This window comes from Orcinus orca, chromosome 10, assembly GCF_937001465.1.
Source record: "Orcinus orca chromosome 10, mOrcOrc1.1, whole genome shotgun sequence".
In the NCBI taxonomy this organism is placed as follows: domain Eukaryota; kingdom Metazoa; phylum Chordata; class Mammalia; order Artiodactyla; family Delphinidae; genus Orcinus; species Orcinus orca.
In genome coordinates this window covers 35,700,633-35,728,221 of record NC_064568.1, presented here as the reverse complement: position 1 = coordinate 35,728,221, position 27,589 = coordinate 35,700,633, and the positions used below count along the sequence as shown (strand labels likewise).

The following is a 27,589-nucleotide window of genomic DNA, read 5'->3' as shown; positions in this document are numbered from 1 at the left end:
CGGCACCTCCCTTCTACCCACGGTCTGCTAGTTAAAACTTAGTCATGTGACCCATCTGCTCTAAGGGAAGCCGAGAACTCTAATGCAGTACTTCCCGACATTAGTAAATATGAGTGTTTAGAATTAGCATTGCCATATTCTAGAATTCATATCAACAGCTAATATTAGTTATTTTATTTAAAGAAGCCTCTATGGATCAACAGTAGTGATACAACAAACTGCCATGGAATTGCTTTCTCAATTTATCAATAAATATTTACTGAGTACATACTATCTGCCACATATGGTTTTAGGTAAACAAATAGAGGGGTGGAAACCTTGCCCTCACGGATCTCACAATCCAGCGCGCGGAGACAGAAAAACAAAGTGTATATAGCATATTGAACAAAAATAAATGTTAGGAGGAAAATGAAGCAAGGAAGGAGGACGGAAGTACTACTTTCAAAAAGGTGATTAAGGTCTTAGTGATGAGGTGACATGAGCCCACACCTGAGGGAAGAACATTCCAGGCAGGAAAAGGAGAAGTTCAAAGACCCTCAAGTGAGAGCTTGTGCAGGATATCTGAGGTCACTGCTGTTGCAGCAGAATGATCAAGGCTGGGATCTAGGAGGTGAGTTTAGAAAGGTACCGGGGAGCCAGATTACATGTACACCTGTAGGCTGCTGTGAAGATTTTAGTTTTGGGGAAGCCACTGGAAGATTTGGAGCAGAAGAGAGACACAGTTTGACCTATTTTTTATAAAGGTTATCCTGCAGCTATGTTGAGAAAAGACTGTAAATGGACAAGAGTAGAAGCAGGAAGACCAATTTAAAAGACGCTGGAATAATCCAGGTGAGAGGTGTTGGTGGCTAACTCCAGGTTAGAAGCAGTAAAAACACTGAGAATAGTAAATGAGAAACTGGATGTGGGGTGTGAGAAAAGAGCGTTACCTGGGCTGACTCTTTAAGTTTTTTGTCTATGCAATAGAAAGGATGTAGTTGCCACTTGGGGAAAAGCAAAGTCTAAAGGAGGAGTGGTTTGAGGAAAACAAACTGAGGGCTTCAATGCAAAACAGGGCAATACGATTGCCTTCTTCATTATTAAGGGTTTGCTCTTTGAGTGTTCAGGGAAATTCTTTTTCAATCAACAGAATTATTACTATGTAAAGTGTTTCCAATTTATAAGCTATTTTCTTTATCTGCTATACTTCATCTGAGCAAAATAACAACTCTTTACAACAGCTAGATGGGTTCAATCCTTATCTTACACCTTGGGAACCTTCTTGTCATCTTCAATCCCTCTCTTACACTTCACCTTTTTTTTCTAGGTTTACTAATCATCCATGAAGGCACTTCCTCATACCAGTTTAGTAATTTATGCTGTCTTATTGTCTTATTTTAAAACCCCAAATTCAATACCCACAAATTTTCCATTAAAAGCACTTAAATGTCCATTTTTCTAAGCCTTCTTTAATACACATCTAACAAAAATTTCAGACAATTTTGAAAACTGAATCATACTATAATGAGGTTGGAAATTTTATGCCAACCAATTTATAAATTCCTGGTTCACAGTTGTAAGTATGGCCATTCTGCAGTCCTGTTTCCTCAGCAATTGTTAATTAGTACCAGGGTACTAAGCACCTACACTATGCCAGATACGAAGACTACTAAATCATGGTTTTGAAATTATCTTTCACTGTACCAAAATATGACATAAGCATTTAAAAAGCATTTCTTTATCCTCACATTATCTTGTAAGCTGCAGAAATAGCAGATCTTCTAGAGCTCAAATATTATCACATTTCTCATTGATTACAGGCTTTATTTACAGGAGCCAGTAGCACGAGCACATGTTAAAAGAGTCAATATGTCTTTAATCTGATTAAATAAAGAGGTATTTGATTCACCAACACAAACGCTGTCAAAATGTACCACTTTTAATAATTTTATAAAAGGATTACAGGAAGAGACCATGTCTGGTTACAAAAAGCCAGGAAACTATTCTCTAATTCCATGGTTGCTGTTTCTCAGCCTTCTCATGTCAAATGACAGATGAGAAACTTCATTCCAATGCAACAAATGCTTGTTAGCCATTTATCTTAAAAAAGAAAAAAGGAAGAAGTAATATTTGAGTATCTGCTATGTATGTGCCTGGCACTTTTTTTGTGTGTTATACGGTAAATAAAACACTGCCCAACAGTACATGGTAAGCATAATATAAGTGTTAACTATTTTAAAATTATATCTTATTTAATCCTAACCAACCATTTACTTATCACATACATGATAACCCCATTTTACAGATAAGGAGACTGAGGTTCCGAGAAGTTAAATAACCTGTCCGTTTATACAGCTAGGAAACACCAGAGGCAGCATTTGAACCCTAGCCTGATTCCTGAGCCTAAACTCCTCTAGTTTTCCTGTAGCTCAGGATGACTGTGAAGTGTCTATCTCCTGTACCACAAAGTGATGGCCCTAAATGATTTACACTCTAGTTCTTCTGTTTATTCATTTATTTAACTTCAAGGTTCTACACTGTTCTACTACAAGGGTAAGTAACCAGGAGTCTGAATGGTACCTAGATAGGTGTTGCCATCAACGAATTTCTCCCAAAATGTTATTCTACTAGGTCCTTAACTAGGTTAATTCATATGAAAGAATAAAAGCCTAAAAACTCTGAATTAATGAACACTTGAAAAAAGAAATATAATTTTCTTATTCTTTAAGTGAATGATAAACTAATCTCCAAAGAAGAGGATTTATGAGACTTTTGCTTAAAGTGTTAAGATTTTTTTCTCAAGTACGTTTAAATTCCCACCATACTCCTTTATACACCTAGAAACTACTTTTTTCATAGCACTGTACAAAGTTAAGCCCAGTCCAGTTCAACTCTCTCCAACTCTGTAATAGTCACTACTAGCACAGCCTAATATGTCTTTCCCTCCATCTCTTCCTCATTGCCACCAAACTCCACATTTGATCATGACGGCAAAGTCCACATTTGATCATGATGGCAAAGTCCCATGTTCCACATAATGGATCATGCTCAGGCAGTCTCATTCCCCTCTGTCAGATAATTGTGTTCTGAGTCTTCCTTATGGCTATGTGACCCAGTCCTGGCTCAAAAATAAGAGAAAACTTACTGGGGAGCTTCTGGGAAGTATACTTTCATTCCTAATAAGAAAGGCAAGATAGTTTCAAAATGTGTAGAATCTTTAATATCACCCAGTGTTCACCTTGCAGTGGTAACTGGCACAGCTAGGGTTAGCAAACACATCCCATTACAATGTATACAGACTATGTATTCTACTTCTTTTAGGGCCTCTGCAATGCTAGATATGGACATACACTAGAAAGTAAACTCCACAAGACCATGCATTGTTTCATTCAACTAATATTTACTAAATGCCTAGTACATGCCAGGCTTTGTGCTGGGCACCAGGGTAGAGTCATGAACAAATGAGACATTAAAATCCTGGCTCCTAAGACACAGTTGGTACTCAAATAATACTTGTTGAATTAACGAACTGCAAATTCAAATGATTAATTACTGAACTAAAACTTTGGTAGAATAAATTGGTTTGGGTTTTTTTTAAAGAATAAATTATTTTTATGCTGTAAAATAGTAAAAGTTTAACTGAAACTAATATTCAGATAATTTTTATATATTGTACCTTTAGACCAGTTTTGCGGTACGCGGGCCTCTCACTGTTGTGGTCTCTCCCGTTGTGGAGCACAGGCTCCGGACGCGCAGGCTCAGCGGCCATGGCTCACGGGCCCAGCCGCTCCACGGCATGAACCCGTGTCCCCTGCATCGGCAGGCGGACTCTCAACCACTGCACCACCAGGGAAGCCCCCTTTTGACCAGTTTTTGTTATACAACTAAAATATATACATATATATATATTTTTTTAAATACCAGAGAATATTCAGTGTAGTAAGTATTGGTAGGCATTTATACTTATTATAAGCAAACTGGAGAATTTCCAATTTCTCACAAATAGTATGTGTGCGTAAACTGAAAGAGAAAGTGTTCCTTCAGTATTAATTTCGCTATAACTCTAAGGAATATGTTTAAAGAGTACACTAAATACAGAGAAGCAGTCAATGAAGATTTAAATCAAAATTCAAAATCTGATTTCTGGCCCCCCCAAAACAAAAAACAAACAAAAACTACTGGGAGAGGAGGAGCTTCAAGATGGCGGAAGAGTAAGACGCGGAGATCACCTTCCTCCCCATAAATACATCAAAAAATACATTACATCTACATGTGGAACAACTCCTATAGAACACCTATTGAACGCTGGGAGAAGACCTCAGACCACCCCAAAGGCAAGAAATTCCCCCATGTACCTGGGTATGGCAAAAGAAAAAACTGAGAAAAAAGAATAGGGACGGGACCTGCACCAGTGGGAGGGAGCTGTGAAGGAGGAAAGATTTCCACATACTAGGAAGCCCCTTCCCGGGTGGAGACTCCTGGTGGCGGAAGGGGGGAAGCTTCGGGGCTGCAGAGGAGAGCGCAGCAACGGGGTGCGGAGGGCAAAGCGGAGATTCCCGCACAGAGGATCGGTGCCGACCAGCACTCAACAGCCCGAGAGGCTTGTCTGCTCACCTGCCGGGACAGACTGGGGCTGGGAGGTGAGGTTCAGGCTTCGGTCGGATCCCATGGAGAGGACTGGGGTTGGCTGCGTGAACACAGCCTGAAGGGGGCTAGTGCGCCATTAGCTAGCTGGGAGGGAGTCCAGGAAAAAGTCTGGAGCTGCCAAAGAGACAAGAGACTTTTTCTTGACTCTTTGTTTCCTGGAGCGCGAGGAGAGGGGATTAAAGGCACCGCTTAGGGCTTCCCAGGTGGCGCAGTGGTTGAGAGTCCGCCTGCCGATGCAGGGGACACGAGTCCGTGCCCCGGTCCGGGAAGATCCCACATGCCTTGGAGCAGCTGGGCCCGTGAGCCATGGCCGCTGAGCCTGCGCGCCGCAGCGGGAGAGGCCGCAACAGTGAGAGGCCAGCGTACCGCAAAAAAAAAAAAAAAAAAAAAAAGAAAGCACCGCTTAAAGGAGCTCCAGAGATGGGCGCGAGCCAAGGCTATCAGCGCGGACCCCACAGACGGGCATGGGACGCTAAGGCTGCTGCTGCAGCCAGCCACCAAGAAGCCTGTGTGCGAGCACAGGTCACTATCCACACCTCCCCTCCCGGGAGCCTGTGCTGCCTGCCACTGCCAGGGTCCCATGATCCAGGGACAACCTCCCCTGGAGAACGCACGGTGCGCCTCAGGCTGGTGCAACGTCACGCCAGCCTCTGCCGCCGGAGGCTCTTCCCACATCCGTAACCCTCCCTCCCCCCGGCCTGAGTGAGCCAGAACCCCTGAACCAGCTGTTCCTTTAACCCCGTCCTATGTGAGCGAAGAACATACGCCCTCAGCCGACCTACACGCAGAGGTGGGTCCAAATCCAAAGCTGAACCCCGGGAGCTGTGAGAACAAAGAAGAGAAAGGGAAATTTTTCCCAGCAGCCTCAGGAGCAGCAGATTAAATCTCCACAATCAACTTGATGTATCCTGTATCTGTGGAATACCTGAATAGACAACGAATCATCCCAAATTGAGGAGGTGGACTTTGGGAGCAACGATATATATATATATTTTTTCCCTTTTTCTCTTTTTGTGAGTATGTATGTGTATGCTTCTGTGTGTGATTTTATCTGTATAGTTTTGCTTTTACCAATTGTCCTAGGGTTCTGTCTGTCCGTTTTTTTTCTTTATTAAAAAATTTTTTTTCTTAATATTTTTTAATAACTTTAATATTTTATTTTATCTTCTTCTTTCTTTCTTTCTTTTTTTTCTCCCTTTTATTCTGACCGTGTGGAGGACAGGCTCTTGGTGCTCCAGACAGGCATCAGGGCTGTGCCACTGAGGTGGGAGAGCCAAGTTCAGGACACTGGTCCACAGGAGACCTCCCAGCTCCACGTAATATCAAATGGCGAAAATCTCCCAGAGATCTCCATCTCAATGCCAAGACCCAGCTCCACTCAACAACCAGCAAGCTACAGTGCAGGACACCCTATGCCAAACAACAGGAACACAACCCCATCCATTAGCAGAGAGGCAGCCTAAAATCATAATAAGGTCACAGAAACCCCAAAACACACCACCAGACATGGACCTGCCCACCAGAAAGACAAGATCCAGCCTCATCCGCCAGAACACAGGCACTAGTCCCCTCCACCAGGAAGCCTACACAACCCACTGAACCAACCTTAGCCACTGGGGACAGACACCAAAAACAACAGAAACTACGAACCTGCAGCCTGTGAAAAGGAGACCCCCAAACACAGTAAGTTAAGCAAAATGAGAAGATAGAGAAGCACACAGCAGATGAAGGAGCAAGGCAAAAACCCACCAGACCTAACCAATGAAGAGGAAATAGGCAGGCTACCTGAAAAAGAATTCAGAATGATGATAGTAAAGATGATCCAAAATCTTGGAAATAGAATGGAGAAAATACCAGAAATGTTTAACAAGGACCTAGAAGAACAAACAGAAATGGGGTTTCCCTGGTGGCACAGTGGTTAAGAATCCACCTGCCAATGCAGGGGATACATGTTTGATCCGTGGCCTGGGAAGATCCCACATGCCGTGGAACAACTAAGCCCATGTGCCACAACTACTGAGCCTGTGCTCTAGAACCAGTGAGCCACAACTACTGAAGCCCACATGCCACAACTACAGAAGCCCGCACACCTAGAGCCTGTGCTCCGCAACAAGAGAAGCCACCACAACGAGAAGCCCGCACACCACAATAAAGAGTAGCCCCCGCTCGCCGCAACTAGGGAAAGCCTGCACACAGCAAGGAAGACCCAATGCAACCAAAGAAAAAAAGAAAAAAAGAGTAGCCCCTGCTTGCTGCAACCAGAGAAAACCCACGTGCGGCAACAAAGACCCAACGCAGCCAAAAATAAATTAATTAATAAAATAAATTTAAAACAAAAACAAACGAAAAAAGAGATGAACAACACAGTAAATGAAATTAAAAATTCTCTAGAAGGGGTCAATAGCAGAATAACTGAGAAAGAAGAATGGATAAGTGACCTGGAAGATAAAATAGTGGAAATAACTAATGCAGAGCAGAATAAGGAAAAAAGAACGAAAAGAATTGAGGACAAGCTCAGAGAACTCTGGGACAACATTAAACACACCAACATTCGAATTATAGGGGTCCCAGAAGTAGAAGAGAAAAAGAAAGGGACTGAGAAAATATTTGAAGAGATTATAGTTGAAAATTTCCCTAATATGGGAAAGGAAATAGTTAATCAACTCCAGGAAGCACAGAGAGTCCAAAACAGGACAAATCCAAGGAGAAACATGCCAACACACATATTAATCAAACTATCAAACATTAAATATAAAGAGAAAATATTAAAAGCAGCAAGGGAAAAACAACAAGTAACACACAAGGGAATCCCCATAAGGTTAACAGCTGATCTTTCAGCAGAAACTCTGCAAGCCAGAAGGGAGTGGCAGGACATATTTAAAGTGATGAAGGAGAAAAACCTACAACCAAGATTACTCTACCCAGCAAGGATCTCATTCAGATTTGATGGAGAAATTAAAAGCTTTATAGGCAAGCAAAAGCTAAGAAAATTCAGCACCACCAAACCAGCTTTACAACAAATGCTAAAGGAACTTCTCTAGGCAGGAAACACAAGAGAAGAAAAAGACCTACAATAATAAACCCAAAACAATTAAGAAAATGGTAATAGGAACATACATACCAATAACTACCTTAAATGTAAATGGATTAAATGCTCCCACCAAAAGATACAGACTGGCTGAGTGGATACAAAAACAAGGCCCATATATATGCTGTCTACAAGAGACCCATTTCAGACCTAGGGACACATACAGACTGAAAGTGAGGGGATGGAAAAAGATATTCCATGCAAATGGAAATCAAAAGAAAGCTGGAATAGCAATTCTCATATCAGACAAAATAGACTTTAAAACAGAGACTATTACAAGAGACAAAGAAGGACACTACATAATGATCAAGGGATCAATCCAAGAAGAAGATATAATAATTGTAAATATTTATGCACCCAACACAGGAGCACCTCAATACATAAGGCAAATACTAACAGCCATAAAAGGGGAAATCGACAGCAACACAATCATAGTAGGGGACTTTAACACCCCACTTTCACCAATGGACAGATCATCCAAAATGAAAATAAATAAGGAAACACAAGCTTTAAATGATACATTAAACAAGATGGACTTAATTGATATTTATAGGACATTCCATCCAAAAACAACAGAATACACATTTTTCTCAAGTGCTCATGGAACATTCTCCAGGATAGATCATATTTTGGGTCACAAATCAAGCCTTGGTAAATTTAAGAAAATTGAAATTTTATCAAGTACCTCTTCTGACCACAATGCTATGAGACCAGATATTAATTACAGGAAAAAATGTGTAAGAAATAGAAACACATGGAGGCTAAACAACACACTACTTAATAACCAAGAGATCACTGAAGAAATCAAAGAGGAAATCAAAAAATACCTAGAAACAAATGACAATGAAAACACAATGACCCAAAACCTACGGGATGCAGCAAAAGCAGTTCTAAGAGGGAAGTTTATAGCTATACAAGCCTACCTTAAGAAACAAGAAACATCTCAAATAAACAACCTAGGGCTTCTGTGGTGGCACAGTGGTTGAGAATCCGCCTGCCGATGCAGGGGACATGGGTTCGTGCCCCGGTCCAGGAAGATCCCACACGCCACGGAGCGGCTGGGCCCGTGAGCCATGGCCGCTGAGCCTGCGCATCCAGAGCCTGTGCTCCGCAACGGGAGAGGCCACAACAGTGAGGGGCCCGCGTACCACAAAAAAAAATAATAATAAAATAAACAACCTAACCTTACACCTAAAGCAATTAGAGAAAGAAGAAGGAAAAAAACCCAAAGTTAGCAGAAGGAAATAAATCATAAAGATCAGATCAGAAATAAATGAGAAAGAAATGAAGGAGATGATAGCGATGATCAATAATACTAAAAGCTGGTTCTTTGAGAAGATAAACAAAACTGATAAACCATTAGCCAGACTTATCAAGAAAAAAAGGGAGAAGACTCAAATCAATAGAATTAGAAATGAAAAAGGAGAAGTAACAACTGGCACTGCAGAAATACAAAGGATCACGAGAGATTACTACCAACAACTATAGGTCAATAAAATGGACAACCTGGAAGAAATGGACAAATTCTTAGAAATGCACAACGTTCTGAGACTGAAACAGGAAGAAATAGAAAATATGAACAGACCAGTCACAAGCACTGAAATTTAAACTGTGATTAAAAATCTTCCAACAAACAAAAGTCCAGGACCAGATGGCTTCACAGGCGAATTGTATCAAACATTTAGAAAAGAGCTAACACTCATCCTTCTCAAACTCTTCCAAAATATAAAAGAGGGAGGAACACTCCCAAACTCATTCAACAAGGCCACCATCACTCTGATGCCAAAACCGAGAGAAAACTAGAGGCCAATATCGCTGATGAACATAGATGCAAAAATCCTCAACAAAGTACTAGCAAACAGAATCCAACAGCACATTAAAAGGATCATACACTATGATCAAGTGGGGTTTATCCCAGGAATGCAAGGATTCTTCAATATATGCAAATCAATCAACATGATACACCATATTAACAAATTGAAGGAGAAAAACCATATGGTCATCTCAATAGATGCAGAGAAAGCTTTCAACAGAATTCAACGCCCATTTATGATAAAAAAAAAAAACCCTCCAAAAAGTAGGCAGAGAGGGAACTTTCCTCAATATAATAAAGGCCATATATAAAAAACCCACAGCCAACATCGTCCTCAATGGTGAAAAACTGAAAGCATTTCCACTAAGATCAGGAACAAGACAAGGTTGCCCACTCTCACCACTCTTATTCAACATAGTTATGGAAGTTTTAGCCACAGCAATCAGAGAAGAAAAAGAAATAAGAGAAATCCAAATCAGAAAAGAAGAGGTAAAACTGTCACTGTTTGCAGATGACATGATACTATATATAGAGAATCCTAAAGATTCTACCAGAAAACTACTAGAGCTAATCAATGAATTTGGTAAAGTAGCAGGATACAAAATTAATGCACAGAAATCACTTGCATTCCTATACACTAATGATGAAAAATCTGAAAGTGAAATTAAGAAAACACTCCCATTTACCATTGCAACAAAAAGAATAAAATATCTAGGAATAAACCTACCTAAGGAGACAAAAGATCTGTATGCAGAAAATTATAAGACACTGATGAAAGAAATTAAAGATGATACAAATAGATGGAGAGATACACCATGTTCTTGGATTGGAAGAATCAACATTGTGAAAATGACTCTACTACCCAAAGCAATCTACAGATTCAATGCACTCCCTATCAAATTACCACTGGCATTTTTCACAGAACTAGAACAAAAAATTTCACAATTTGTATGTAAACACAAAAGACCCCGAATAGCCAAAGCAATCTTGAGAAAGAAAAACGGAGCTGGAGGAATCAGGGTCCCTGACTTCAGACTATACTACAAAGCTACAGTAATCAAGACAGTATGGTACTGGCACAAAAACAGAAATACAGATCAATGGAACAGGATAGAAAGCCCAGAGATAAACCCACACACATATGGTCACCTTATCTTTGATAAAGGAGGCAAGAATATACAGTGGAGAAAAGACAGACTCTTCAATAAGTGGTGCTGGGAAAACTGGACAGCAACATGTAAAAGAATGAAATTAGAACACTCCCTAACACCATACACAAAAATAAACTCAAAATGGATTAAAGACCAAAATGTAAGGCCAGACACCATCAAACCCTTAGAGGAAAACATAGGCAGAACACTCTATGACATAAATCACAGCAAGATCCTTTTTGACCCACCTCCTAGAGAAATGGAAATAAAACCAAAAATAAACAAATGGGACCTAATGAAACTCAAAAGCTTTTGCACAGCAAAGGAAACCATGAACAAGACGAAAAGACAACTCTCAGAATGGGAGAAAATATTTGCAAATGAAGCAACTGACAAAGGATTAATCTCCAAAACATACAAGCAACTCACACAGCTCAGTAACAAAAAACCAAACAACCCAATCCAAAAACGGGCAGAAGACCTATACAGACATTTCTCCAAAGAAGATACACAGATTGCCAACAAACACATGAAAGAATGCTCAACATCATTAATCGTTAGAGAAATGCAAATCAAAACTACAATGAGATATCATCCCACACCAGTCAGAATGGCCATCATCAAAAAATCTAGAAACAATAAATGCTGGAGAGGGTGTGGAGAAAAGGGAACACTCTTGCACTGCTGGTGGGAATGTGAATTGGTACAGCCACTATGGAGAACAGTATGGAGGTTCCTTAAAAAACTACAAATAGAACTACCATATGACCCAGCAATCCCACTACTGGGCATATACCCTGAGAAAACCATAATTCAAAAAGAGTCACGTACCAAAATGTTCACTGCAGCTCTACTTACAATAGCCAGGACATGGAAGCAACCTAAGTGTCCATCAACAGATGAATGGATAAAGAAGATGTGGCACATATATACAATGGAATATTACTCTGCCATAAAAGGAACGAAATTGAGTTATTTGTAGTGAGGTGGATGGACCCAGAGACTGTCATGCAGAGTGAAGTAAGTCAGAAGGAGAAAGACAAATACCGTATGCTAACACATACATATGGAATCTAAAACAAAAAAAGAAAAAGAAAGAAAATGGTCAGAAGAACCTAAGGGCAAGATGGGAATAAAGGTGCAGACCTGGGCTTCCCTGGTGGCGCAGTGGTTGAGAGTCCGCCTGCCAATGCAGGGGACACAGGTTTGATCCCTGGTCCAGGAAGATCCCATATGCCACAGAGCAACTAAGCCCGTGCCCCACAACTACTGAGCCTGCGCTCTAGAGCCCACAAGCCACAACTACTGAGCCTGCACTCTAGAGCCCACAAGCCACAACTACTTAGCCTGCACGCCACAACTACCGAAGCCCCTGCACCTAGAGCCCATGCTCCGCAACAAGAGAAGCCACTGCAATAAGAAGCCTGCGCACTGCAATGACGAGTAGCCCCCACCCGCCGCAACTAGAGAAAAGCCCACTCACAGCAATGAAGACGCAATGCAGCCTAAAAAAAAAAAAAGAAAAGAAACAAGGGAGTCTGGCAAGAGGAAAGATTAATACTTAAAAGGGATCATCGAGAGACCAGAGACACTAATAGTTTAACTGTAAGAGCTCAGCTCAGACAAAATAAAGCAGAAACCTGAAAGAAAGGACTCCAAATGTTTTTGAGATTCTTAGTTAGCACAAGGTTAAGGAACTGACCACAAACCAAAAGGACCCAGAAGTTCAAATCAAGCCTAGAAAGTTACTTAATTGTCTTTACCTCCCAAATAGCTACCAATATGCTCATCTGATTATAGGCAGCACCCTCAAAAGGAAGACCACTGCGAGCAGAGGAAAAGTCTGAAAGCTCCTTGATAACTACATTAGAAATAAGAGAAGCAGGTCAATTAAATGAGATACTAAGTGCACATACACATGCCAGGAAAAAAGGGGGCATCAGACCAGACCAAAACAAACCACCATCTGACAGTCCACACTTTTTTTTCTCCCTCTAAATTCCTAGTTGCCTTAGATGTAATACTGTATTTGCAAATTCTCTGACTTATGAATTGTTTGAAGTAACATAAAAGCCAATTATAGTTCATTAAAAGCCGACTATTCTCTGTGTGTGTGTGTGTGTGTGTGTGTGTGGTGTAAAATAAGGGTGCAACTTAATTTTTTTGCATGTGAATATTCAGTTGTGTCCCTGTATCACATTTTGTTTTTTGTTTCTTTTTTAAGTTTTTTGGGGGGTATAGTTGTTTTACAACGTTGTGTTAGTTTCTACTGTACAGTGAAGTAGAGTTCCCTGTGCTATACAGCAGGTTCTCATTAGTTATCTGTTTTATACATATTAGTGTATACATGTCAATCCCATTCTCCCAGTTCATCCCATCCCCACCCCCACCCCGCTTTCCCTCCTTGGTGTCCATACATTTGTTCTCTACAACTGTGTTGCTAGTTCTGCCCTGCAAACCGGTTCATCTGTACCATTTTTCTAGATTCCACATAAATGCGTTAAGATACAATATTTGTTTTTCTCTTTCTGACTGACTTCACTCTGTATGACAGTCTCTAGGCCATTCCACATCTCTACAAATGACCCAATTTCATTCCTTTTTATGGCTGAGTATTATTCCACTGTATATATGTACCACATCTTCTTTATCCATTCATCTGTTGATGGACATTTAGGTTGCTTCCATGACCTGCCTATTGTAAGTAGTGCTGCAACGAACATCGGGGTGCATGTGTCTTTTTAAATTATGGCTTTCTCTGGGTATATGCCCAGTAGTGCAATTGCTGGGTCATATGGTAATTCTAGTTTTAGTTTCTTGTGTTTTTTTTTTTTTGTGGTACACGGGCCTCTCACTGCTGTGGCCTCTCCCGTTGCAGAGCACAGGCTCCGGACGCGCAGGCTCAGCGGCCATGGCTCACGGGCCCAGCAGGTCTGCGGCATGTGGGAATCTTCCCGGACCGGGGCACGAACCCATGTCCCCTGCATCGGCAGGCGGACCCTCAACCACTGCGCCACCAGGGAAGCCCTTCCCTCTTTTTCTTGATGAATCTGAAAAGCCGACTATTCTCTTCAAGAGAATGAAAAATCAACTGAAGCTGAATAATGAGTATAACTAAATTTGTTCTACCCAAAGTTCAGCACAGTAAGTATCTTGAAAAAGATCACTCGGTAAAGCCAATACAGGGGCCTAGAAGAGAAAACTCTTCTTTGACTTTGTGCCTTTGTCTTCATCAGTTGGGCAAATGTTTCTCTAAATAGTGAACAACAAAATTCACATGCCGGGGAATGGCAGATAGTGAAATAATGGACCAGACTAACTATAAAAATGAGACCCAGCTTAAATCCCCTGGCCACCACTTACTAGCTCAGTTTCCTTATCTGTTAAATAGGGAATATGGTAAAGAGCTGTTGTGAAGAGTAAATGATAATTTACACTTACAGCAGGTACCTAATAAATCCTATCCATCAGAATATTAGAGATATGTTTAAACCCTCATGTTTCCATACAACCATGTCTTCCCAGCTAAGGAAGTTATTAGGGATCATAAATTTTAGAGGCTACTGAACCTACATTACAACTTTCAAAAGTTCAGGAAGTTTAATAAAATATTTTAAGTGGTTAATTTAGGTCTCTAAAAGGGAGGAAATCAAGGTATATGAATGATCGACACCATATCAAAAGTAACTGGACAGTTCTGGTAGGGAAGCATGTGGCCTCAAAAGCCAGACTGCTAAGGCTTGACAGGTGCACAGCCTCCTGGCTGTGTGGCCTTGGGCAAGTTACAGAATCAATTTATGCCTCAGTAGGCTCTTCTGTAAAATGGAGATGTTAACAATAGTACCTATCCCATACAGCTACTTTGATTATTCAATTAATTAATGCACGTAAAAGTTTACAGCACACTAAGCCCTCAAAGAATATTAGCTATTATTGCTTTAACAAGGCTCTTATTAGAATGAAAATACCTTTTGTTTCTAAAATGATTCCCAGACCATACATAGTTGAAACACCCTCTTATTTATTTATTTATTTATTTATTTATTTTTGGCTACATTGGGTCTTCGTACGTGCTTTTCTCTCTACTTGCGGCAGGGGCTACTCTTCGTTGCAGTGCTCGGGATTCTCATTGTGGTGGCTTCTGTTGTTGCGGAGCACGGGCTCTAGGTGCACGGGCTCAGCAGTTGTGGCTCACGGGCTCTAGGCACGCGGGCTCAGTAGCTGTGGCTCACAGGCTTAGTTGCTCCGCGGCATGTGGGATCCTCCCGGACCAGGGCTCAAACCCGTGTCCCCTGCACTGGCAGGCGGGTTCTTAACCACTGCGCCACCAGGGAAGCCCCCGGAACACCCTCTTTATTTCTTTATTTTTCTTACCAAATATCCTCCTAACTCCTCCTAGCAAAGTTATACAGTACACATTTTTTAAAAAAATTAAAGTACATTTCTTTATTAATTCTTCTTTGGTGTAATGAAATGACATTGAGTTAGTTTAGAAAACAGTCAAAAGGCTAAAAAAAGAATCAGTGATCAACAGCCATCACCGAAAACCTTAGAATCAGTAGGAAAGCACAAAAACAAAGCCTTTGCCCCAAGGGAGTAAAGAGGCTTCTGCCTACCCCAGAGGCCTCGAGAAGAGAACCAAGGGCAATTTGCAGTGATTGATGTCTTCAGACCTCTGGGAGGCTTCACTTTTATCCAATCATTCACCAAACTTGAACTCCCACTCTTTCTCCTCAAAGCTTTCAACGGAGGGCGTGATTATAAGGCAGAATGCTTTGGGGAGTTTGCTGCTTTGTTTTGTTACATTAAGCGCACAGGTATTTTTAAATAGCTTTATGTCAGACTTCACAGACTCCTGGACTATAATCACGTGTGCAGTACGATTAATTCATTGGAATTTTTAAAAAGAATTTAAGGCCCTAAAAGATTATCAGCTATAAATGCCAAGTAACTTTGGATAGGCTATAACCACTCAAAATCACTATATGTATCCATACTGCATGAGCAGACAAAACCAGTCCCTCAACACCTCCCAACTCCAGGGCAATGCTGCTGCCCCCTGAGGCATCCCTGGAAAATAGCATGATGGCGACTGTCTATTGCAAAACACTGGGCCATTATGTTGTGGTCCACAAACCTAAGAAGCATGCTGAACGTTTAATAATAATGATACAAGGAACAAGTATAAGTTATTTAGAAAAAGCATACATTATTCAGAAAACAAAATAACTCTTCAGTAGCTTTTAAAGTAAGTGCTTCCGGGACTTCCCTGGTGGGGCAGTGGTTAAGAATATGCCTGCCAATGCAGGGGACACGGGTTGGAGCCCTGATCTGGGAAGATCGCACATGCTGTGGAGCAACTAAGCCTGTGTGCCACAACTACTGAGCCTGCGCTCTAGAGCCCACGAGCCACAACTACTGAGCCTGCGCTCTAGAGCCTGCGAGCCACTGCTGAAGCCCAGGCACCTAGAGCCCGTGCTCCGCAACAAAGAGAAGCCACGGCAATGAGAAGCCTGCGTACCACAACGAAGAGTGGCCCCCGCTCGCTGCAACTAGAGAAACGCCCGCACGCAGCAATGAAGACCCGACACAGCCAAAAACAAATAAATAAATTAAATAAGTGCTTCCAAAAAAGGAGTAAACCTCTGGTCACTACTGGAGATATGCTGCAAATGCGTTAGACCTATAAAATAATTCAGTGCAAAGTATTAAATAAGCATGAGAAAAACAAAGTCTAAATTATGCTAACTAATTAGGAATCCAGTTAAATTCATACGCAAGGGACTTTCCTGGTGGCGCAGTGGTTAAGAATCTGCCTACCAATGCAGGGGATATGGGTTCGATCCCTGGTCCAGGAAGATTTCACATGCCACGGAGCAACTAAGCCCATACATCACAACTACTGACCCTGCACTCTAGAGCCCGCGAGCCACAACTACTGAGCCCACGAGCCACAACTACTGAGCCCACGAGCCGCAACCACTGAAGCCCACACGCTCTAGGGCCCATGCTCCACAACAAGAGAAGCCTCCACAATACGAAGCCTGCACACCACAATGAAGAGTAGCCCCTGCTCGCCACAACTAGAGAAAAGCCTATGCGCAGCAATGAAGACCCAACACAGCCATGAATGAATGAATGCATAAGATAAATAGATAAATAAATTCATATGCAAGATGTAATAGATAAATAAATAAATTCATATTCAAGATGTAAAACCAAAACCCTAACTTAGTTGCAGCTTGTTATTTGCTTTTGTCGATTTCAATACCCACATATATTAATATATACAGTGAACATCCTCTAAAAACTAGAAGTGCCTATGCTAAATATAGAAAGATTTTTGGTTAAATCTCCATACTTTTTAAACAAAAACAATGACTCCTCCCCCACTTCTCTATTCTTTCCCTAAAAATGAGTTATTTTTCCTGCCATTAAATTACTATTTAAGTAAACTTAAATACGGTACTACAAAGGTTACCAGTTTTCTAAGATTAGCACTTACCAATTCCACTTTTTAGCGTGTAGTACAAAATTATCTACATAATATTCAATCCTTAACAACACTGACTGTGCTGCGCTAATTTTCATATTTTATAAGAAAAAAATAGTTCTTACAAAGTATAAAACTTCTTTCAGTTTGAAACAGAGACAGGTGCCTGAAGTCATCAAAACAAGCTGAAAAGAAATCAAAACTTTGCTATCTGCAAGTTAACAAAAGGTAGGCTTGAGGTAAATAACTGGTGATTAATGTCTCTTTCAGAGGGAAAAAATTTCCAGCACCATCTATGAAAACTGTTCTGACTTACATTCCAAAGGCTGGTTGTTTTTTATGATGAGGGGTGGGAGGGAGACATAGTTATTACTTTAATTGTATTTAAACTGTTCAGAAAATAAATAAATGAACTAGTTGGTCAAAACACAGCCACTCGCTCAGGAAAAACATCATCATAAAGATAATAACAACTCAAAGTACACCCTATAAATCATTAACATGTTTTCGTCAGTATTTTCTTATAGGATATGAGATGATAAATACAGTATTATTTTCTATTAAAGTAGAAAAGAGAACTCAACTCAGTTGTTTAAACTCACATTCAATTCCTCCAAAATGATAATTTGAAGATTATCCCAGGCTTAGATATATCAAGTTGGAATTTCATGCCCACCAGTCAGATGACAGACAAATAGGACACTCAGTCAGTCCTTGCTGACTTGGAAACCAAAATCCAATGCTGGAAGAGGCTTAATATCAAATCTAACTACCAAAAAGTCATAAGCTCACTTCAAATTCCTCTCAAAGCAATCTTTTAAGAAAAAAAATCAATAAGCTATTCCAACACAGAGCACTGCTCTTGCTTGAATCTTTAACAAAATGTCAAACCAATTCAGACTGCCAGTTAGACTTCAAAGAGCCACCTTAATGAAAAAGTCTTGTCAAGAAAGGGAGGGAGGGAAAGTTTCTCCCATTTTAACAAATCCTCTAATGAGAACTAAACATCATGGAATTTTGGCCTTGGGAATTTAGACATCAGCACACCTTGTAAAACATGTGAAGAAACCCAATAAATAAAAATTACTACTGTGGGGTTACCCGGTCAACCTTGCAATTTTGGAGGGATACTGATGGAGTGGGGTGAAGTATGAAGAGAATAAAATACTTTTTCCACCTTACTCAAATGAGTAATGAAGTTCAACATATAAACCTTTTTCCCTTTACTCGTTTTTTCCCCCAAACAATTAAATATTTTATGCTCACATCACTGTCTCATTTTCAAACATTTGCTTAGTGCCATCAGGAACTATACCTAGCACTATATGTTTACAATACATTAAGTCAACTGCCTGGATGATTGTTTTTAAATCTTTCTTTGTCTCACTAAATAACTGATATTGGTGAATCTGAAAGTTAGAAAAAACTTCAATAGGTCACATCTAGTCCAATGACCCTCATAGTTTTGTGATTATATGCCATTCTCATGCCTTAATATTTCCACAAATAACATCTCTCCGTTAACCTACGGTGCTTCTCTAACAAGTCTCTCCCCGCCCATCCCTGAGTAAGTTGTCCGTTCTGTGTTCCAACACCATCAATGATACAGTACAGAAAACTCCCATGTATACCTTCTGTGACAATCTGTTCTACTTCTGAGCAGCTGCACCACATAGTCTGTCTTTGAACTGCCCCCAACTTCCAATGGATTCTACCCATATCCATTGCCCATTCAGAATGAGTTTGCACCTTCACACATACAAGAGCCCTTCCCATAGCTGAAAGAACAGTTCTCCCTAGTCTTCCTTGTCTTCCCATAGCTGAAAGAACAGTTTCTTTCTTTCCCATAGCTGAAAGAACAGTTCTCCCTAGACCATCCTAGTCTTCCTCTGAAACACATTTCAGTGTCTGTATCCCAACAGAATACAAAAGAATAAAATAAAACCTTAAAATGATTTTGATTTCACTTTACACAGTCCACTACTTATGTGACCAGGCAAAATATTTCAAAACTAAGTTTGCTCAGTTAATTAGACTTCGATACTGAGATCTTGGTAATCAGTCTTGATGGACCAAAGAACTGTTCCTTTCTCATTATGTTTCTTTAAATTTAACCAATCATAGAACTAAACAGACCTTTATTCCAAAGATATACTGATGGCCAACAGATACATGAAAAGATGCTCAACATCACTAATCAGCACGAAAATGAAAATCAAAACCACAATGAGATATCACCTCACACCTGCTGGGGTGGCTATTATCAAAAAGATAAGAGAGAACAAGTGCTGGTGAGAATGTGGAGAAAAGGGAATCCTTGTGCACTGTTGGTGAAAATGTAAATTGTACAGCCACTATAGAAAACAGCATGGAGATTCCTCAAAAAACTAAAAATAGAACTATCATACAATCCAGCAATTCCACTTCTGGGTATTATCCAAAGGAAACAAAGTCACTAAATCTAGGCTGATCAATTAGTATAGAAACTTTCCCCACCCCTGGCCCCATCCATCCACTTAGTTCTGACCACTCTAAGCACCTGCTACCTACAGCTCCAATTAAGAGGTACATCTACTTACAAAACACTACAGAGTTACTGTGACATTAGTATTTAAAACAGATACACTGACAGCCAAAAAAAAAGAAAAAGAAATCATCCCATTTAGGGAGAATTCTGAAAACAGGGTTAATAACTAAGGTACAAAAAATGAAAAAGAAATAGTAAAAACTCAGTAGAATGTACGTCAACTTTATAACTTTTCTTATTTACAGTTAAGATCAAGAAAAGAACAGAAAACCTTTTCATAACAATAAAGCATCATAAGAGACAGCAGCATCATAAATCAGAGCTCTAAAAACAGAAAAGCAAGCAATTACTATATATTCACTATAAAATACTATGCTGGGAAAAGATAAGGTCAAGCTTGCAATGTGCTCTTATAAAGCAATAATTCAGGATACATACAATCTTTGCCTACAAAGAAGCCAAGGAGAACACTTTACAGAGTTTCCAACAGAAGGATTTGTTCATAAGCCATTAATGCAGAGACAGAGGAAGAAAAAAAAAAAAAACTCAACTTGCTAATTAGCTGAAACTTTGTCTGCCAAGTCATCTGGGAAATGGTGCATTAGGAAAAATAACCCAAACGACTTGTTAATAATAAGAGTCACTGCATTTGTAACTAAAGAGATCATACACAGCTATACCACTGGATAACGAAATAGAAGATAAGGAGTTCTTTTAGTGAAAGTAATCCAGCTAACACATGATGAAGGAATGACAGAATCTCTGATACAGTTAATGCATCTGAGTGCTGACCATCAACAAACAGTTTACACCAATCACAAAACAAAAAACAAGCTGAAAGGTTACTTGCCTAATGATGGAAGAACAGAACACCAACTATGAACACACAAAAAATCAAACCTGAATCAGATTGAGCTTCTAAGATCCAATAGAGAAGTCAGAGGAACATGGTAAACATCGACCTCGACTTTTACCTCACACCATACATAAAAGCTCAAAAGGAATCATTAAGCTAAATATAAGAGCTAAAATTTCAAAACGTAAGAAAAAAAGGAGAAAATGTTTTTGACCTAGGTTGGCAAAGATTTTTTAGATATGACCCCCCAAAAAGCACAAACGACAAAAGAAAAAATCAATAAATTGTGACTGTATCAAAGTTTAAAAGTGTTTTCTCTTCAAAGATTCCATTAAGAAAAAGAAAAGCCACAAACTGGGGGAAAAATAATTGCAAAATATATGTCCAATAAAGGATTTGTATATAAAAATTCTTACAATTCAATAAACAATCCAATTTTTTTAAATAGGCAAAAGATGTGAAGAGACTCTTCAACAAAGATATATGAATGGCAAATGAGCACATGAAAAGATGCTCGACTTCATTAGTCATTAGGGAAATGCTAATTAAAACCTCAACGAAGTATCATTACACACCAATGAAGATGATTAAAGTGAAAGACTAACAATACCAAGCGTTAAGAAGGATGTGGAGAAACCGCAGCTCTCACACAATACTGGAATGAATGTAAAAGAATGTAAAATGGTACAGCCACTTTGAAAACAGTCTGGCGGCTTCTTAAAAATTTAGACCCAGGGGCTTCCCTGGTGGTGCAGTGGTTGGGAGTCCACCTGCCGATGCAGGGGACGCGGGTTCGTGCCTCAGTCCGGGAAGATCCCACATGCCGCGGAGCGGCTGGGCCCGTGAGCGAGCCATGGCCGCTGAGCCTGTGCGTCCAGAGCCTGTGCTCCGCAGCGGGAGAGGCCGCAGCGGTGAGAGGCCCGTGTACCGCAAAAAAAAAAAAAAAAAAAATTTAGACCCAGCAATTCCACTCCTGGGCATCTACCAAAGAGAAATGAAAATATATCCATACAAAGACATTTACACAAGTGTTCACTGCTATGAACTGGAACCACCCAAATGTCCATCAGGTAGTGAATGGATAAACAAAATATGGTATATCTACACAATGGAATACTTCTCAGCAAAATACAAAGGAACAAACTACCAAAACATGCAATGATAGGGATGGACCTCAGAAATAACACACTGAATGAAATATGCCAGACACAAAAGGCTACATACTGAATGATTCTATTTACATGAAATGTGTGGAAAAGGCAGAAATGTAGAGAGAAAAGCAGATCAGTGGTTGCCTGGGGCCAGGAAGAGGCAGGATGAGTAAATGGTCAAAAGATCATTTTGGGGGTGATGGAAGTGTTCTAAAACTAAATTTCGATGATGGTTGTACAACTGTATAATCTTACTAAAACTTATGAAGCTGTTCACTTAAGGTGTAAAATATGCCTCAATAAAGCAATTTTTTAAAAAAAGAGAATTAAGAGACCAAATGCAATGCAATGGCCTTTTGGATCCTGTAAACAATATTTTAAAATTTATTTATTGTGGTAAAATATGCATAACATAAAATTTACCATTTTAATCACTGTTAAGTGTATAGTTCTGTGGCATCAAGTACATTCATATTGCTGTGCAACACATTTTTAAAAAGTAACAGCATGTGTGGGAATTCCCTGGTGGCACAGTGGATGAGACTCCACGCTCCCAATGCAGGCGGCCCGGGTTCGATCCCTGGTCCAGGAACTAGATCCCACATGCATGCCACAACTAAGAGTTCACATGCCACAACTAAGGAGCCCACAAGCCGCAATTAAGGAGCCAGCAAGCAGCAATTAAGGAGACCAAGAGCCACAACTAAGACCAGTGCAACCAAATAAATAAAATAAATAATTTTTTTTTTTAAAGAATAAATGGTGGAGAGGGCATGGAGAAAAGGGATTTATTTACTTGTTTATTTATTTATTTATGGCTGTGTTGGGTCTTCGTTGCTGTGTGGGCTTTCTTTAGTTGCAGTGAGCGGGGGCTACTCTTTGTTGCGGTGCGCAGGCTTCTCGTTGTGGTGGTTTCTCTTGCTGCAGAGCACGGGCCCTAGAGCACATGGGCTTCAGTAGTTGTGGCTTGTGGGCTCAGCAGTTGGCGCTCACAGGCTCTAGAGCGCAGGCTCAGTAGTTGTGCTGCACCAGCTTAGTTGCTCCGCGGCATGTGGGATCTTCCCGAACCAGGGCTCGAACCCATGTCCCCAGCATTGGCAGGCGGATTCTTAACCACTGCACCACCAGGGAAGTACCCATAACCTATTTTAAAATGTGTTTTCTATGGAATGGTCCAGTTTGTACTTTTAAAAGTTCAAACACGATTTGCACTATGTATTGTGATATTTCTGAATTACAACAGAAATAAGAGAATTATCATTTCAAATTAACTCAACATTCAGCAGTCAGGAGATATTCTCCTCAGTTTAATTTGCACAGAGTAAGTGCTCATTTAAGCACCTGCTAAAATGAACTGTACTGAATAACTGATGCCTGTCCCGAGCATCCTAAATCCCATAGTCCAAGACCAGTGACTGCCACCCAGAGCCATACACAAACTCATCACCTAGTCAGCACCAGCTTGCTAAACCTGGAGCACAAATTTGCAAAACAGCCTCCTCTTTTTTCCAACAAGTAGTATGGTATTCATGAAGTACTGAAGCAATGGGAAAAACACAATCATTCAAGTTAATTTAATCAAGGTTGTTATACCTAGATTTTCAGTGGTTGGTTGTTGTTTTTTTTGGTCTTAGCCCGAAATATTTTACAAAATTATGGTATTTAGATTTTCATTCCAGAAACAGAGCTATTCTTTTTAGATCTTAATTTCAAAAGAAAAAAACTTCTACAGGTTCTGCATAACAGCCAATACCACAAGTCAAATTCTAATCTTCACGTGGAAGAGAATTCAAAATAGTGATGATGGGACTTCCCTGGTGGCACAGTGGATAAGAATCTGCCTGCCAACACAGGGGACACGGGTTCGATCCCTGGTCCGGGAAGATCCCACATGCCGCGGAGCAACTAAGCCTATGTGCCACAACTACTAAGCCTGCGCACCACAACTACTGAAGCCCGCCTGCCTGGAGCCCGTGCTCTGCAACAAGAGAAGCCACCGCAAGAAGCCTGCGCACCGCAACGAAGAGTAGACCCCACTCACCACTAAAGAAAGCCCGCGCACAGCAACGAAGATCCAACGCAGCCAAAAATAAATAAAATTAAATCTTAAAAAAAAAATTGGGCTTCCCTCGTGGCTCAGTGGTTGAGAGTCCACCTGCCGATGCAGGGGACACGGGTTCGTGCCCCGGTCTGCGAAGATCCCACATGCCACGGAGCGGCTGGGCCTGTGAGCCATGGCTGCTGGGCCTGCACGTCCGGAGCCTGTGCTCCGCAACTGGAGAGGCCACAACAGTGAGAGGCCCGCATACCGCAAAAAAAAAAATAGTGATGATACCAATTGGATTTTTTTTTTAATTGGAGTATAGCTGATTTACAATGCTGTGTTAGTTTCAGGTGTACAGCAAAGTGAATCAGGTATACATATACATATATCCACTCTTTTTTAGATTCTTTTCCTATATAGGCCATTACAGAGTACTGAGTAGAGTTCCCTGTGCTATACAGTAGGTCCTTATTAGTTATCTATTTTATATATAGCAGTGTGTATATGTCAATCCCAATCTCCCAATTTATCCTTCCTTCCCCCCTTTCCCCCAGAAACCGTTAAGTTTGTTTTCTACATCTGTGACTCTATTTCTGTTTTGAAAATAAGTTCATTTGTACCATTTTTTTAGATTCCACATATAAGCGATATCATGTGATATTTCCAACTGGATATTTAATAGTATTAAGGAATTAACTGATTTTTACATGTGATAAACATGTATGGTTTAAAAAGTCATCATTTTAGAGATAAACACTGAATTATTTATGAAGTGATAACTCTAGTTTTGCTGTATAACAATACAGTGAGGGAGGCAAAATTATGTGTGTCAGAGAAAAAGAATACAGATAAAATAAGCCAGCCACGTGTTGATAATTGCAGAAACCAAGTAGCAGGGCTTTCTGTTTCTATGTACGTTTGAATACTGTTATAATGAAAAGTAGACCATAAAAAAATTAGTGATAAATCAGTCTTCTTAGAGGCTACAACAAAGAAGCAGCAGCAGCATTAATTGCTGTAAACACAGAAATAAAGAGTGTGCATGGTAAATGACATCCTGATATTCATGGATGCTACTACTCTGAAAAAACCTGCTGCATTCTCAGCAGCGTGAGGCGACTCCCACGACTAATATCCCAAATTATATTTTGGACATCACGTCCAAAACACATTACATCCAAAATGTATTTTGTATTTAGAGATCTTTCTGGAAAATCAATGATATTTAACAAGTATGTATTGACTAAAAGATCATCATTGTTATCTGAGTATTTCCAACTTCTGACCATTCTTTTCTTCAACAACCCATTCTTTCAACAGTGAATGTTGAAGTTAGAGCAGTAAGGGAAAAAAACAGTCTATCATTGAAAATCCATCTAGATATAATACGGAATTTCAACTCAAAAGGATGCAATAACACCAATTATTAGATCACATTTGGTTACTGAAACCTAAACTCATGGTTCCTCCTATTTTCTATTCTCACAGCATGGGACATTTTTCCCATTTTGCCCATAGTACACAAGGGCATTTCTTTTTTTTTTTTTTTCTTTTTAGTAGAATGGATTGCTTTTAATGACTTCAGTTTTACTCTGATCTTCATTTTTAATTATGGTAGATAATCAAGTGGCAGATTCCTCAGATTCTGAGACACAACTTCTTTATCATTCATGTACAAAAGGGAAATACTGGGTCTTGTCTTGAGCCCCTTTCAGCACCTCCAGCATCCACTTATATCATCTTCGGCACCCCATTTGACCCCAGCTAATACATCCAACTGCTAAGCTGAAGCAGTCCATCCCTGGTACCAAAATGGGTCAAAAGAGAGGGACAAAAGGGGTTGCAACTGTCTCAGTTTGAAGCCTCCTTCTTGACAACAGTGTACTCACAGTGCAAAAGTGTTCATCTTTTGCGGAGGCAAGGGACAAGTTTAAGTCAGATGTGCTGTAACTTTTTTTTTTAAGATTTTTTTTTTTGATGTGGACCATTTTTTTAAAGTCTTTATTGAATTTGTTACAATATTGCTTCTGTGTTATGTTTTTTGGTTTTTTGGCCACCAGGCATGTGGGATCTTAGCCCCCTGACCAGGGATTGAACCTACACCTCCTGCACTGGAAGGCAAAGTCTTAACTTTGCCTGGACTGCCAGGGAAGTCCCTGTAACTTTTTTTTTTTTTTTTTTTGCGCCCCTGTAACTTTTAACGAAATTCAAAATTGGTACAGAGCAACAATTTTTTGCAGTGCAAACTCAGTTTGTGTTTTTGAAAAGTTAGGCTTTGTTTTTGTTTTGTTATGTTTTTTAGATAATGGATTTTTTTTTAAATTTACTTAATTTTGGCTGTGTTGGATCTTCGTTGCTGTGCGCGGTCTTTCTCTAGTTGCAGCGAGCAGGGGCTACTCTTCGTTGCGGTGCGCGGGCTTCTCATTGCGGTGGCTTCTCTTGTTGCAGAGCACGGGCTCTAGGCACACAGGCTTCAGTAGTTGTGGCTCGTGGGCTCTAGATCACAGGCTCAGTAGTTGTGGTGCACGGGCATAGTTGCTCCGTGGCATGTGGGATCTTCCCGGACCAGGGATTGAACCCGTGTCCCCTACATTGGCACACAGATTCTTAACCTCTACGCCACCAGGGAAGCCCTTTGGTTTTGTTTTTAAATTCTTCGGAGTTGGGTTGAATTAATCACTTTTCTTATCAATTAGAAAAAATTCATTGAACACTACATAAATATGGGAAATATAAAACACATGTTAAATATGGTCGCTATACACTGAAAGCACGTAATGCCAGCTGGGCAAACCTAACAGTGACCTAAGAGGCCAATGATGACTACCAAGTGCTCTGGACAGACCACACACAATGGGAGCAAAGCAAAGGAAGGCCTTGGTTTGAGCCAGGTCCAGAATGAGGATGTAACTGTGAAAAATGGAGAAAATGAAGATAATTCCAGGCAAAAGGATAAGAGCAAAGGTACAGAGTTGGAAAAGTGCAATGTGTATTTCAGACACAGCAACTAGACCAATCTGGTTTGGGTTGAGAGCTTCAATACAAGTGACAAGACAAGACTGGAAAGCTAGGTTGACACTAACCTGGAGGCCTTATTTACCACAGGTTTGGACTTCAACCTGAAGGAAATATGGGAACACTCGAACAGAGTTAAGTGCCATGAAAGTGAATGGTAGTGTACATATAGAAAGATGGGCAGTAATGCTCAGGATTGGAGTGGGGAGGAAGAAGAGCCTGGAAGCTAGATCAGGGGATGCTTACTTTAGTAATTCTAAAAAGAAGACCAGAGACACCAGAAGATAGAGTGACAGGAAAGAAACACTTCATTTATATAAGATGTCTGCAGTTTCCAAAAGACTTTTCCTTTAATGAGCTCATTTTACCCTCAGAACAATTTGTAAAGTAGAACATCTGTCACATTTCATAAGTAAGGAACTGCTGCTCAGGGCATTTCCTTCTATGACTATCTGTCGGTCCATGTTTCTTTTCACGATTACTCATCTCTTAACCACTAGACTGTAAGCTCCTTGAGGGTATGCAGGAACCATTGATTTGTTTGCCCTGGAATCTCAGCTGCATTGCAAAGAGCCCTGCTCAGTACCTGATACCAGAAGATATTCATTTAATACATGATACATGAGCAAGCAAATAACTGAAGAACACATTTCCTCTTCCACTCTTGTGCCAATGACACTGAAATGTTTATTTTGTTTTGCTTTGTTTAATGTTTGTTCTGACAATGGAAAAGCTTTGACAATTACACTACCTTTTTTTTTGGCAGTTCCTAGACAAGAAGACCTCTTTTTTCCCCTAGGTAGGAGAGAAGAAAAATGCACAAAA

General features: G+C 40.3%; 1 protein-coding gene across 8 annotated transcripts in view; it reads right to left on the bottom strand.

Annotated features, from left to right (window-relative positions):
• Positions 1 to 27,589, bottom strand: part of SFMBT1 (Scm like with four mbt domains 1) — a 132,832-nt gene that overhangs the window by 72,530 nt on the left and 32,713 nt on the right. The gene's annotated exons all lie outside the window — the stretch shown is intronic.